Source organism: Lipotes vexillifer, unplaced genomic scaffold (assembly GCF_000442215.2).
Source record: "Lipotes vexillifer unplaced genomic scaffold, Lipotes_vexillifer_v1.1 scaffold1018, whole genome shotgun sequence".
NCBI classification, from domain to species: Eukaryota; Metazoa; Chordata; class Mammalia; order Artiodactyla; family Lipotidae; genus Lipotes; species Lipotes vexillifer.
This window is the reverse complement of record NW_006782724.1, coordinates 1912025-1928190: the sequence shown is the minus strand read 5'-3', so window position 1 is coordinate 1928190 and position 16166 is coordinate 1912025. Positions and strand designations below refer to the sequence as shown.

General features: G+C 40.0%; 1 protein-coding gene across 1 annotated transcript in view; it reads right to left on the bottom strand.

Moving 5' to 3' along the window:
- Positions 1-16166, bottom strand: part of CDH2 (cadherin 2) — a 219928-nt gene that overhangs the window by 203328 nt on the left and 434 nt on the right. The window lies entirely within an intron of this gene.

The window sequence follows — 16166 nt, the reverse complement described above, 5'->3', positions numbered from 1 at the left end:
TCACTGCTGTGGCCTCTCCCGTTGCGGAGCACAGGCTCCGGACGCGCAGGCTCAGCGGCCATGGCTCACGGGCCCAGCCGCTCCGCGGCACGTGGGAGCTGCCCGGACCGGGGCACGACCCCGTGTCCCCTGCATCGGCAGGCGGACTCTCAAGCGCTGCGCCACCAGGGAAGCCCTGAAGTCTTTTTGATGAAGGCATGTACATTGCGTTTGTAGACATAATGCTATTGCGCACTTAAAAGACCACAGTATAGGGTACACAGAACTTTTATACGCACTAGGAAACCAAAAAATTTGTGACTCCATTTACTACGGTATTTGCTTTATCACACTGCTCTGGAATCTAACACACAGTATCTCCGAGATGTGCCCGCGCTGCTGTGACCATCTTGCGTGCCGCATTAGGCTTGAGGACTCTTTATGAAGTAAAGCTATTGATCGTCCAGGATTTCATGAAGTTGGGAGCAAGACTGTCCTGAGAGAGTCCATCTCTCCCTCTGAGGGTGACTGCCACTCTTTGGGATGAGCACACACTTGATGGGTAAAAACATAATAAACTCAATGGTTAATGCAAACTCTGAGGAAGGCTTAGCGGAACCCTTACTCCCTCCTTCCATATAGAGCTACACGAGCAACGTCCCACCTCCACCCACCCCCCAACCTCTGTCAACCTTTCTGGTCAGTTTGGATGAAACAACCGGGCACACAGAGCCTGGTCCCTTCCTCACCTCTTTTCTGTTGGGAGCCCAGCCTCCTTCCACAGTGCAAATGTTGCTATGCTGTAGATGACCTTAAAACAGCAGGATCCCTAGGTGGGAAGCTGGCTCTCAACCAGCACCATTAAAGATGGGAGGCGGGTGTAGGGGGAGGGGAATTAATTCAGCGACCCTATGTATGTTCTACCCTCGTCTTTCTCAGTAATAAAGGTTGTATTGTGGTTCTCTATCTGCTGACTCTTTTGTCTTATTCATCCAGAACTTAGATGGATAAGAAGCACTATTTATTAGGTCTCTTGAAAGACACTAAAATTACCAACAAGGTCACAACATTACTGAATACTCAGAGGCCAAGGCTGAAGATCAAGAAGAAGCCAGGCCAAATAACATCCTGAGACCGCCAGCAGGGCCACAAGACCACTAGGATGGCTGGACACTGAGGGTCTGAGAGCAGACAACCAAGTCTCTTCAAGTGCTCGGGGAAGCCCAAGTCCTGGGAACAGAGAATCACATGTGTCTCTGCACTGCTGTGTGTCTACAGTTCAGGGCCAAGCCAGCCTGAGGTCAGGAAAAACAGGGCAATTCACAGCACTGTCAACCAATCATCAGTTACCTGCATCTCTTAAAATCACCACTAGGGGTTGTTCGGCCAGAGACAGAAATCACCTACTTCCACAGCAGCCTAGCCTAATACTGGCTCAGTGTTAGATTTTCCTATTCGTAAGGCCAAAGGTTGCTCCCTGGAATTGAGATCCTTGAAGTCTTCATTCTAGAGTCCAAATTCTCCTCCAGGCTGCAATCCTACAAAATCTTGAATAGAAAGACTTATCTTGCTCCCACTGGGTCAGCTCTTGGAGACTTCCAAGGACCTGATTGTTACCAGGGAGGAAGAAATACTCAAACCCTGGGAGGTTCCTAGAGGTGTGCCTTTGGGTTAAGCCAGGCTGCATTCAGACTTTTGTAAAATGGATGATGATAATGATGCCGACTTATCTCAGGAGGCTGAGGTGAGGATTACATAAGACAATGCAGGCAGCCTGCTTGGCCTGGAACATAGTAAGCACTCCACAAATAATAGATTTAATCACGAGTCAGCTTTCCAGAAGGCTCACACTCCTTGGAAAGATACTATACAAACCATGACTGAAAACGTTAGGCAAAGAGAACGGGCAACCAATAGCAAGGCCAAGCTACAGACGAGTTACAGACTTCATTCCACGGACTAGGGCTCTGCAGACACCGCAAGGAAGACGAAAGGCGGGAACATATATAAAAACAAAACAATCTCCATAGTGTTAGTAAACAAAAGAATACAAATTGAAACCAAAAAGAGATACCATTATGCAGTCCACCAGGTCGTTAAAAATGCTAAAGCTTAACCAGAATATGCATACTAAGATTATGGAAAAAGAAAAGTATGTACATGGTGCTGGTGGACCAGTTGGAGAACGACTCTTGCAGTAGCTGGTAAAGAAGAACAGGCACATAACTTGTAACCCAGCAATCCTACTCCTTGGGACACACCCCAGAGCAGACCAGCATTCCATCACTGGGAGCTTGCTGGAGATGTACTGAATCAGGAGCTCAGGGGATCGGGCCAGGAATCTACGTTTAACAAGCTTTAGGTGATTTTTATATAAGCTAAAATTTGGGAAATGCAGCCCTAGAGTATCCCTGGCACTTATGACCAGGTGGCATGTACAGGAATGTCTGCAGCAGCAAAATTCTGAAACCAGACACACAGTCCATCAGCAATAAACTGAGTAAGTAAATTGTACCATATTTATAGCATGCAGTGCTCTAGAGCAGTGAAAATGCATACATTATAGCTACATGACAGTTGAATGAATCTTACGGACATAATACTGAGAAGAAGGAATCACAAAAAGTATATTTTATATATATATATATATATATATATATATATACACACATCTGTGTATATATACACACATATACATACATACACATGTATACATGGTGCATTTACACATATATGCATGATATATACACGTTTATATAAACATCTCTATATATACACTTACACATGTATAAAAGGAATATATACATAGATGGTAATATAAAGAAAATCGATGAATAATTATCACAAAAATGAAGATAACGGTTACGTCTGGGAGGAAGGAGGGAAATGGGAACAGCACTCTGGAGACTTTCAAGGCACTGGTAATATTCTATTTCTCAAGATGTCTGGTAGTTGTATGGACCTATTTTGTAAACTTTAATCACTGTGTAAACTGCATGTATGCTTTATATACTCCCTCTACATGTACCACATTTTACAGTGGAAAAAGCTGTTTTAAGAAGTCTATCCTGCCTTAATTTTTTTACCTGCATTCAAATAAGTATCAAACCTAGGAACACAGGCTCCAACATCAGGCTGCTGGCATTTGAATCCTAGCTCCATCACTTAACAAAATAACTTTGGGCACCTCAGTTTAACCTATCTGTGCTTTGGGGTCCTCATACGTAATTGAGTAAAATTTTTTTGCAAATTAAATGAGTTAATAAATGTAAAGTACTTTGAACAGTGCCTGCACATAGTAATTACTCAAAAATAATGCAATATTATTAAGATGGAATTAAACTAAGTTAAATGTAACATTTCCTGCATCTAACCATTAATAAATCATCAACATCTACAAGAACAACGAATCTACCTTCACTCTGATTTTGCAGATTCTGTACTGGCATCAACCAGTATGATAAGGCTACCCTTAACCCTCTCCTCTCTGCTGGGCCCTCATGATCATGTTAAAAACATTCAGAGACTAAGTAACCTACTCTGGTTGCAGGCTAGTCTCAAAACCACACACACACACACACACACACACACACACGCTTGTGTCCATAAAAGAACATTAAAGAATTAAATCACAGTAGCAAAGAGACAGACCTAGGAAGACACCAGAATAGCTCGTTTGATTACCTGTAATTCCCAAATCAAATTGCCGACAGAATGACACTCCATATATATTCATCCCTTTCCCTAATTGTATCAGCCTAGACAACATCTGTTAGAATTAAAGGAGGAATGTTAAAATATGCGCCCTTCAATTGTGGCTTCCGCATGCCATCTAAGGGGCACTGGCAGCATTCCATGCAGAAGGACAAGTTATCCCCCTGGAACACTGAACACAGAACAGAGCTTCGAACGTAGCAAGTACTCAAACTTATTCAAACAATTAAATTACCCCTTGATTATGTTTGTGCAAAACGAGGGTAATGATTATACCCCCAAATCTTCAGTTAAAGATCTTACATCTTGTTTACCATATGAAAGCACTTTTCTAAATGATGTATATACATTAACCCACCTACTCTTCCTAACAACCTTATGACAGATACTACTTATTACCCCCATTTTACAAATGGACATCCTGCGGGATAGAAACGCCACACATGCTGTCCAAGTTCACACAACAGCCAAGTGTCAAAACCAGGGCCCCAAACAGGTCGTCCTGCTCCAGAGCCAACATTCTTAACCATTGTGCACACTGCCTCACTAGGCAATCAGCACAATTGGAGAGAGAAAAAAGGACATCCAGAAGCCTATGGCAATCTGTACTTAATAGAGGAAGCATTTGTTTAGAAAAACCAGAAGTTTTCTTTGACAAATGACAGCTACCCACATGTTAAGACCTCCTATTTCGGGGCTTCCCTGGTGGCGCAGTGGTTGAGAGTCCGCCTGCCGATGCAGGGGACACAGGTTTGTGTCCCGGTCCGGGAAGATGCCACATGTCGCAGAGCGGCTGGGCCTGTGAGCCATGGCCTCTGAGCCTGCGTGTCCAGAGCCTGTGCTCCACAACAGGAGAGGCCACAACAGTGAGAGGCCCGTATACCGCAAAAAAAAAAAAAAAAAGACCTCCTATTTCATACCAAATACAAAAGTAAATTTCAGATAAGCAAAATATCTCAATGTGGAAATATAAAGAGGTAAATACAATTTGATACAGCATGATGTTTGAGAAGACTGTGTTTGGAGGTGGACAGTCTCAATTTATATCGTGGCATACCCACCAACGTAGTATTCCAGAAACACACCATATGTATATATATTTAATTTATTATACATAATTTTATTCCAATATATACAACTTATATATAATATATAATACATATTATTACGTATTATGTATATTATTATATATTATTTATTTTAATTATGAAGAACCAAGACTTCAGAAAATAAGATATCAGAGTCTTGACGATTCTTAACAAATCCATTACATACACAAACTCTAGAAAAAGTAACCTCACTGTTTTCCAAAATGCTTTTATTCTAGGCCATAAAATGTTATAAGCTATCTACACATAATCCGTTGTTATCTACATTCAAATATACCACTATCCCCCTTTTAAACAAAGCTCCATTGAGACAGCCTCAAATAAAGGGAAAGACCATAAACCAAATCATGGATTTAATTCAGTTTCATTTACAAGGCACTTAGCTATAAATCAGATGGTAAATTAAATCAATGGTTATGCGATTCTCCCCAAATGTTCTTAGCTATCTGTCAAACAAAAAAGACAGAACTGTAAATAAAATTTAATGCTGAAAACACAAACACTGTATGTAAACAATTGCTTTTACGGTAGAAAACTATGTGTAAGGGTGAAACACAAGTGAAATACCAATTAGATATCAGTAAGCTAAAGCCACACAAGAGTACAATCTTTCTAAATATTGTAAAGTCCACTCATGTACAAACATAAATAAATTAGAGCTGCCTTGAAAAAAAACAGACCCTTGGTGGGCCATTACCTCTGGATATGGATTCCTTAGTCCTTATCCTTATGCATGGAATCCTCCACCCAGATTCTAGCTCTACTGAACATGTATTATAAATGGAGAGAAAAGGCCCTCAGAAAGAAAGCTTGGGACAAGCATGGCGCTCTGCATCCTTCATGGCAACCTCTCAGATATTTAAAAAAGCTACACAAACACAAAAGAGGATCAACTATACCCAAAGATGCACTGACCAGCCGGAAAACTAGCAGTTTGTGGTATTGTAACCCCCAACTTAACCTTTTTTAAATTAAAAACAAATCTTGATACTATGCATAAAACATAATTAATGAGAACATACTGTACAGCACAGGGAACCCTACTTAGTGCACTGTGGTGACCTAGATGGGAAAGAAATCCAAAAATGGGATAAATATATATGTATGGCTGGTTCATTTTGCTGTACAGTAGAAACTAACACAACACTGCAAAGCAACTATACTCCAATAAAAATTAATTAAGAACAAATCTGGGTAGGGCCTCATTGAGCAGTGGGTCACTAGGAAGCTCAGAGAAGGTATTAAGAAGCATCACTGAAAAGATTAGTCTTAACACCCAAACCTTCTGCTTTAAGACTTCAAGTCAAAAAGATATTTAGTGCTTTGTCTCCATCCTCCTTCTGATATAGGGAAGGGCAAGAAAAGCTATACCTTATTAAATTCCAAATGTTTTTGGTTTTTGGTGAAACAATACTGCCAATTTACCAGAACTAAAGAATAAGATATCTAGGTAGAAAATCCACAAAAGGTGTTTCGTAGTTTGACACCATAAACACTGAAGTGACCTTTAGCTGCAATGAAACAGCCTGTTTTTATTTTTGTTTTTAACTCAGTTTTCACCTTCCTTAATCCCCCAGATTCTTCTGTAGAGTCCATGAGCCTTTCCTAATTTTGTGACTATTAAAACAATATATAAGATACAAATATACAGATGATTCTACAAATTGAGTGAAAGATGCCAGCTACAGAACGGCTGTACACATACAGAACGGCTGTATGTACACATACAGAACACTGTATGTGTATGACTTCATAAAGTATGGGAATAAGCTAAACTGATATATGCTATTATAAGTCAAGTAAATAGTTACCATTGAAGAGATGGCTAAAATTGGAGAGGATACCCCTGGGATGCTGGAAATGCTGTGTCTTGACTGGGTGCTGATTAAATACTATGATCAATTAATGAACACTCAGCAGGCTATCCACTTATACATACACTGTCCCGTATACATTTGATACTTTCATAAAGAGTGAGTGTGTGTGCGTGTGTGTGTGTGTGTGTGAAATTTAAATTTTGAATTTCCTGAAATATAATATGAGAAGCAAGACATGAGAACCCAATCTTGGAGTTGCTCTTGTGGGGGTGTATACCAAAGGAGCTGTAAAAGACTAATATTTTGGTTGCACAAAACACACTTTTCTTTACTAACTGGACCAGAAAGCCATAAAGAACGAACTGCAGACTTTGAACTGTTGTGTTAACCAATTAAGACAACAAAAGAAAAAAAATTAAAGTAGTCACAGCCTCTGATTTATTAAAGATTTGTGTTAAGCACAGGGATTAAATCATAGCCTTTAACTTAATAAGTTTAATGTTTTTTAAGTGATTTATTTCAGAGTTCGCTTAACAGCTCCCCAACCAACTAAGAGACATTTTGTTTGCTATTATAGTCAAGCCAAGTGTATCCACCCACCAACGATAGGTCAAGTTACAAACAAAATAGTTCTAGGCTTTCTGGGCAGCAAACAAATCAGCGTGTACTCAGTCACGCCACAAAACAGTCACACAAAAACCTGTTGTAGATGTGGACGTATATATTTTTAAAAGATGTCAACTGATTTCATTTGTGGGAGAAGTAATTCAAATTATTCAAACATGGAAAATGTGCCATTAAACATTAAAATGTTTTAACACAATGATAGAATCTCTTGAATTTACTTTTACGGAAAAGAACACTGAAAAACCACAGTTTCAAAAAAAAAAAAAAAACCCAAAAAACAAAAACAACCACGCGTAGCCTGAGGCTTTCTTGGCTCTTAGAAAGTATTTTAAATTCCAGGATTCACAGACAAAAAAATATTTTTTGAGTACCTACCAACACATTATTTGTTGATCAAGACAAGCTGAAGACATTATAAAACTGATTATGAATCATTTACCTAAGATTTTTTTCTTCTTTCTCTAAGGGAACATATTAAAAAAAAAAAAAAAAAAAAAAAAGAATGAAAATCTTAACCAAGCATTAAATTTTGGTTTCAGATGCCAAAATAAATCAAACTATTTAAGGTCAAAATTAAATAGAGAATGTAACTCAAAAGTTAACTACTTTACAAAAACCTTATAAACTCAGTAGTGAGGAATTGAAATTTCCCTCTAATTCGATATTCATTCCCTGAATATCATATTAAAAGGGTCCCAGCCTGGTGGAGGGAAAACACCTTGGGCCTTGCAGTCAGGCTTAACTCTGCTATAACCAGATATGGTTCTACTATGGATTCTCACAATAAATACTCAGACTGTCTGACTCCCTCTTTGATAGTCTCTAAAATGGAAATAAAACCACCTATGTTACAAGGTTATAGAAATAATTAGCTGAGGTAACATGTTAATTTCCTTCCCTACAATTAAACTTATTTCATTTTTAAGGTTTAGTACTACCAGACGTTGGTTTTAAAAAAAAATATTTGAAGAGATGACAGCAAATACCTAAAGTTTCAAATAGTTTTATCTGGCGTGTGTGCTCTTCTGACTTATATGAATGACCTACTGATTATTACTAAAAATAAAATAAATTGTGAAATGTCTTAGAACTGCATATGGGAAAAAAAAAACACTGAAAGGGCATTCCTTAGAATCCTTACTGGAAGCAGTAATACGAAATTCGATACTTCTTTTTTTAATGTGTGAATCGTCATTTATATTTTAACCAATTTTATTGTGGTATAATTTACATACAATAAAATGCATCCATTTTAAGAGTATAGTTCAATGAGTTTCAAAAATTATACATTCACCTAACCACCACCATCAAGTTCTAGAGCATTCCTGTCACCCACAAAATTCCCTCATGCCCCTTTGTAACCAATCTCTTGTCTCCATCCATATCCAGCCCCAGAAACCACTAAACTATTTCCTGTCCCTACAATTTAGATTTCCCTTTGCCAGAATTTTACAAATTTTGATATTTAATGCAACAGAAGAAAGCTGAATAAACTAAAAATTTATTATAATAATGAGGATAAAGAGAGTCATTTCACATTTCTAGTTCCAATAATTTCTGGAATAATAAAGATTCCAAATTATGATCCTTTTTTTTTTTTTTTTTTTTTTACTAATTCCTTAATCCACCAAAACACTAAATTATATACAGAATGGGGGTGGGGAAACTCCACATGAATGTTTTAAATTATGATGGTCAAGTACAATTTTTTAAAAAACACAAAAACAAACATTAAAACTAAGACCATAAAAATATAAAACTATATGGTCGCACATAAGTATGCTATGGTCAAGTTAATTTTTTAAATTAACATAAAAAACAATATTAAAATAACAGTATGCAGTAGTACAGAAGTACACTATTATTCCAGGATTTATTTATTTATTTTTAGTATAGGTAGGTGTATTCTGCAAAAGAAAATCTAAGAACAGATCATGGATCAAATACTTCTCCAAGTTACTGGATTATGAATGCCATATTATGTTTGTAATAACACCTCATTTTAAATGACTCAAGCTGTTTTAAAAGCATTACACCACTAATTCTCCCAATGCTACCTGAGAAAGTTAAATATCTTACTTAATTGAGGCTGTAGACCAAAACATCCGATTCTAATACTAAACATTCTTCTGCATCTCAAGTTCTAGGTACTAGTAAGGTCCACTTTAGGCTACCTTTTCACTATCAGAACAGGTGAAAAATTAAATATTCAATCAGTCAAGAGAATGTAAGAAATATCTTAATGGTTTAACCAACTAGTATAATCTCTCGGGCACAGATAACTCAGCACAGTGTGGTCATTCCATGATACAATATGCAAACTATCTATTACATAACTACCCATTAAATTTAGCCAATTTTCCTTGGACTTACTTATAAGCTCAGCCTGCTACAGGTTGTTCTCAACCCAACTTTAGGATGTTCTAGTGTTAGTGTATGTCATCTTCATCTTATTTCTACTTTCCTTGATTTTCTGTTCTTCAGTTATAGCTTCTCTCTGTGGTCTATGTCCAATTCCTCTTCATTCAGAGGCCTTGAAATCCCACTGATGATTTTGGCTGTCCTTCCCTGAAGCTTTTCTAGGTAGATACCTAGTAATTATGCTAAAACATTAGGTGGTTCAACAATAATTTTCTTGAACTGTAAGTAGAACCAAAATGTTTTGTTCCACACAGCAGGGGTTCTCAAATCTGACTGCACTTTACTCCATAATTTATTAAATCAGGCCCTACCGGACTTTCAGAGACCATCTCATCTGATCTTTTGTAATTATAAACAATGCTTCAATGCATATCCCTGTATGTGTAAATATATACATCATGCATACATCATGAATACAGACATATCTGTAAAAATGACTAGAGAAGAACATGCTAGGTCAAGAGGCCATATTCTTTTTTAAAAAAGAACTATTATTTATTGTTAATTTACAATGTTGTGTTAGTTCAGGTATACAGCAAGGTGATTCAGTTAAACATACATACATATATATATGTACGTAAGTTCTTCAGATTCTTTTCCTTAATAGGTTATTACAAGCTACTGCATATAGTTCCCTGTGCTATATAGTAGGTTCTTGTTGTTTATCTATTTTATACAAAGTAGTGTGTATATGTTAATCCCAAACTACTAATTTATCTCTCCCCCCTTTTGCCTTTGGTAACCATAAGTTTGTTTTCTATGTCTGTGAGTCTATTTCTGTTTTGCAAATAAGTTCATTTGCATTTTTTTTTAGGCTCCACATACACGTGATATCATATGATATTTGTCCTTCTCTGTCTGACTTATTTCACTTCATATGATAATCTCTAGGTCCATCCAAAAGAGCTATATTCTTTTTTTTCCCTTTTTTTTGCGGTACACAGGCCTCTCACTGTTGTGGCCTCTCCCGTTGCAGAGCACAGGCTCCGGACGCACAGGCTCAGCGGCCATGGCTCACGGGCCCAGCCGCTCCGCGGCATGTGGGATCTTCCCAGACCGGGGCACGAACCCGCGTCCCCTGCATCGGCAGGCGGACTCTTAACCACTGTGCCACCAGGGAAGCCCAAAAAAGAGCTATATTCTTAATGCTGAATGATATGCCATCGTATATGATAAACTATTGTCAATAGCCCTCAAAAATCATACTCTATCACTCTGAATACCTGAAAAATCTCTGCATTTCAGGTTAGTTACTAAAGTCATTCCAAAGTCTTTGAAAAAGAATCATTTTGGGATATTTTAAGCAGCCCCAAGAGTCACAGAACTAGAAAGTCCCTTAGAGATCAACTAATCCAACCAGGCCCGAGGTTTTATTATTGAGGAAAATGAGGTCAGCAGAGTTTAAGAGACTAAACTACATCTGGACCGGATTAGAACCCCGGGCTTTCTGCCCTTGACACTAGCTCTTGACCTTGACACTATGTCAGGGCAGCTCACTTGTACAGAACAAAGTTATTATACTCTTTGTGCCCAAACCACCCTGGATGACACACACAAAGTTATCAATTAACTATCAATTGACGGTTCATGCCAAATTGTGGTAAATGTTGCAGGGAACGCATGTAGATAGCAGTCCTCAACATACGTACTGCGTATATATATGCAACCCAAGAGCCTGCCTGCTGTAAGTACAGTTGGAAGCTCAGACAAGGAAGTACACTGGGTCCTAAACAGAGTAAGATGGAAAAACTGAGCAGTATTTATGCATAATCTAAAATAGAGCTTAAAAACTCGATTGTAACACAAATCATAATCTTTAAGTTCAAATTTTTCAAAAGGTCCCATTTAGATCCTGAATTCACCTTCTGCCTACTTTAAACTCATCACTTGGTATATGCAGAAGATGTAGCTCTTACTACAATATTTATCTGTATATACTTCCTCCCTGGCATGAATAGGTTTGCTTAATTTAAAACTTATCTACATTTAGTTAAATACACAAAGACTATCATCCGCTCAAATTAACTGGCATAATTTACTGAAAAATTCAAACAAAAATAAATTTGTAGAAGGAAAAAACAGAAATGTGAGGTGTAATGATTTGTTGATACAAATTATGTTTCAGCTTAAAGTTCTTAACCCAACTTGAAAATAGATTCTAGAAGGTGTACTCATGGCAGATGTGAAATAATCACTCAAATAACAAAACCCAAATTCCAAATCTATCATATTTTTTAAATGGCTGATGAAATTCACCACAAGTCTGTGCAGTGCTTAAACTTGATTAATTTTTGTATTTGAGCCAAAAGAGCAAATTTGAATAATGTTAACTTGGGCAAAACCATAGAAGTACATACAAACACTACACTTCTTAAATAACAGCTCATTTTTTTTTTTTAATCACTCTTCTAACTTGAGACTACCCCTTTGAAAACACGATGGGGATGAGGATTTTTTTGAAGGCGTTTTAAAGCAAGATTAACTGTTGCTTTAAGTCTTGACATCTCACAATTAATAACCCTAAAGCTTAATGAGGCACAATAGATTTAAGAATTGAAGATTTTTAATGAAAACGGAAATTAAGGACAGTCTGGTGCAATACACTGTCACCAAAATAATCTGTTCCAAGAAGAATTGAGTCTCTACATGTAAAAAATACAAACTACCTAAAAGAATTTCCCCGTAAAATCTCAGTCCAAACTTTTAGAAGAAGGTCAGGGTAGACTCTGATGAAGGTAGGAAAGTCTACTTTGTAAGTAAATTTTGAACTTGCAATTAAGGCCTAAAAAATTATATATAATTTTAATTTATGTATATATATAATTTTAAAATATGCTTATAATATTTTAGGATACACAAATTATTTTTCAAATCACACCTAGAACATGTGCAATGCACCACCTGTTAGTAATGGCCACATGCCACAAGTTTAAAAAAGGGCAGAGACGCATAAGTGGAATAAACTGTGAACACCAACTATGTTAATTCTTACTTTCATAGGAACTTGTTACAAAGTTGTTGAAAATCAAATAAACATGGTGAATACATATATGGTCTATACTTAAAATGATTATTGTATCCTAGATTTTCCACATTCTAAAACAAAGCTTTTTTTTACATTTCACGTGTTGAATATTAATGCCTTGAAAGTCTATACTTAATAGGTGAAAATCACATATGGTTTGTGCATCTTTTTTCATACATCCTCATCCAGGGTTGAAAGCAGAACCAAGGCAATAAGACTAAGAATCTAGAATATCTGTGAACCTTAAGGAGGTGTCCTTGATGCTTCATAACCCATACAAACATATTTAAATTAGAACAATGCAGCTATGCAATTAAAATGTGAACTGGAAAAACAAAGCAGGCTTCTAATCTATTCATTACTGGATGGGTAGTAAAAGTAAAATTGGTTTTTATTCCTGATGATAAATCTATTTAAGGATTTGAAAGTCACGTGTATAATTTAAAAGGAAAGCTTGTCATAACTTTGTGATATCCCTTGATCAGTGAAGTTTAATGCTCAAATTCTGCTTTTTTTTAAAAATAGGACGATGCTAATGCCTCAAGCTAAAATGAGGAAGAATAGAGAAAATCTTAAACCTGAATATCATAATATGCAAAATTGACTAGAATTATGTAAATCTAGGTAACAGAATAACTCAACTAGTAAAGATTCTCTCAAAGTGAAAGAAAAGAAGTGTTCCAAGTAAAAGAACACTTCAGTTAATTAAAGGCATAAAGTCCTTTTGAATATTCAATTATTATTCTTTAACTGGTCTGAAAAAATAAGGCGGCTCCGTATCTACACTAATAACCTACTCATTCTCTTTTCTAAAACCTGTGACTCCTTAGTCTGGCCTGAAAACAAATGAACAAACAAACGAACAAAAACCTAGACTTTTAATAGCAGATGACTGCAGAGGGGCCATTTTCACCTTGCGGATAGATCTGTGTTATTCTGGTGTGTAAAGCAGACCATTAGCACAAAGTCATTTCCAATCTCAGTGTGTACAATCCACAAGGTGCATTTAACCCTAAAACTCATGTTGCATAAACTGCTCTGCTTCCACTTCTAATGACCTTGCAAACCACTCAATGTTATTGCTTGACTCGAACCCGTGAATAAGCCAAACTTGATGACAAAGTTTTAATCTCCCCTTTCCTCGAGGTTTATAAAAGTCAACATGACATTGGCTTGGAAGAAACTGAGAAAGAACATTCAATGGAAAAGGGAAGGGCGTGATTTGATGCTTATAAATGATATATTTTAAAAATGCTTAAGGAAATAAAAGAAAATGACCTACAAAATCCACATCTGGTTTCAAGGCAGATGACTCAAAGAGGAAATGAGATTGTTCCAGCGGTACACACTTTAGTCCCATGTTATTAGCGACCAACAAACGTCTCCTCCTGTCCTAACTTCACTGCACAGTATTCAATTAAAACTTACTTTCAGATCAAAAAGTTGGTGAGCATACCATCCACTGCTGGACTCACACTCTTAGGACTTATTATAAGTTGCCTGTAAATAAGTCAGACCATGTCATGATATCCAAAACATAATGTTTTTTAAAATGAGATTTGTTTCATCTATGACATATTTGTTTTTTTTAAAAAAAAATCTGATGTCCACAGGCTTAAGTTTATCTTGCTTTCCCCTTAACTTCAAACACCTGAAGTAGCACTTTTCTCCTTCCCCATTCAGCCTAACCTCTTCAATAAACCCCATTTTAAAAGAAGGAACAATAAATGGAGTGACAGGAGGTGAAATAATGAGTGTGCGCTCCAAGAATAAAGGGCGGTTTTATAACAGGAGGTACTTTTGTTAGCAAGTGACTGGCAGGTCTCCTCCCCCAAGTTAGGAGAAATTCCATCCACTCCCCAAAAGTGCAGAGGCCAAAATGTCTAACAGTTTTGAAACCCCCGAGTCAGGAGAGAGAATGGGGGCGGGGGAGAGGGAGCGGACTGGCGAATGGGGGAAGGGGAAAGAAAAAGACCAGCTGGAGATGATAAGAACAAAAGGAGAAACCCAAGAAAGGAGAAAGGAACGGCGGGACCCGGGCGGCCCGGGAGCCAGTGGGAGGGAGAAAGCCGCCAAGTAGGAGAACTGGACCCGGGGGAGGAGAGCGCGGAGCCGGCGCACCATGGACAGGGCTCGGCGCAGCCGCGGCCCACACCCCTCTAGGGGGTGGCGGGAGGGAGTGTGAGAGACCGCGGGCGCCAGCCCGATCCAGCCCCCGGCGCCCGCGGCCGGAGCGCGCCAGGCCCTGACTCACGCAGACCACAGAGAGGGACGATCCGCACCATCTGTCCCTGCCCCGGTCGCCCCGGTCGCAGCGGCACTTCCAAGCCGCGCCCGCACTTTTCGGAGCGGCCACCGGCCGGCCACTCCTAGCCGTCGGCGGTGCGCTGGGGGCCCTTCAGGCGGATTCCCCTGAAGATCCTGCCCTAAAGTGAAGGCGGACACGCCCCTCTCCCGCAGCTGCTTGGGGCCCCCGCCGCGCGCGGGGGCAGACTCGCGACCCCCGCCCGGACCCCGCCCAGCGCGGGTGTCGCAGCTGCGGCGTGTGGCGTCGCTTCACAAGACCCGACTGGCCAGTCGAGAGGGGCCTCGGTACATCCTCCGGGCGGACGCCGCGGGAAAGTTGGGCGCTCGGCCGGACTGGGGATCCGCGGCGCGGAGTGGGGAGGGAGGCTGCGACCAGCCTGGAGCAGGTGCTTCCTGCCGCGGAGGAGCCTCCTGGTACCGACTGCAGGGAAAGGCTGTCTGGCGCTCTCCCGAAGGCGTGAAAAGTAAAGGCGCCCCCAGGACGCACGCAGGGCAGAGGCAGCCGGACAGGAGAAGAATAAAAGCCGAGTAACGGAACTTCTCCCCGCCCGGCGGGATAAGGGGCGTGCGGGCCAGGGGCTGGGTGCGGAGGCGCCGACCCGCGTAGACTCTTCGGGGCTAGGGGGTGAGGTTTTCTTTTCAGGTAGGACCGACTCAAAAAAAAAAAATTGTGAGGGCAGGAAAACAAAAATAAGAAGCAACTAAGCTGCGGTAAAGACAATAGGACGGAGGAGCCCTCAGGCACCGGGAGGCGCGCGGGTGCCAAGGTGAGGTGGGGTGGAAGCAAGTCCCGTAACTAAGATACCAGAGTGAGAATTCCTACTGCAAACTCGCGACCCATTCCTGCAGAAATAAACAAACAAACAAAAAATGGAGCAAAGTTCAATGCTAAGGGCGAGAAGCGCAGAAAACTGCAAAACCGGAGTGCTATCCTACCTCACCTTTCTGCTGCCTAGGGACACCCCCCGCCCCGCGAGCTCGCCTGACCCCGCAGGAGCAGAGGGGGCCCGCAGTCGGCCCCTTCGGGACCCGCCAAGAGAGGCGCGGGAGACCGGCTGGCTCCGGCAGCCCTGCCCTTGCGCCCTGCCCAAGCCTAGTGTCTGCGCAGCTCCTGGCCGCGCGGTGCGGCAACTCCCTTCCCGGGTGCGCAGCCGGGCCCCGCAGCGG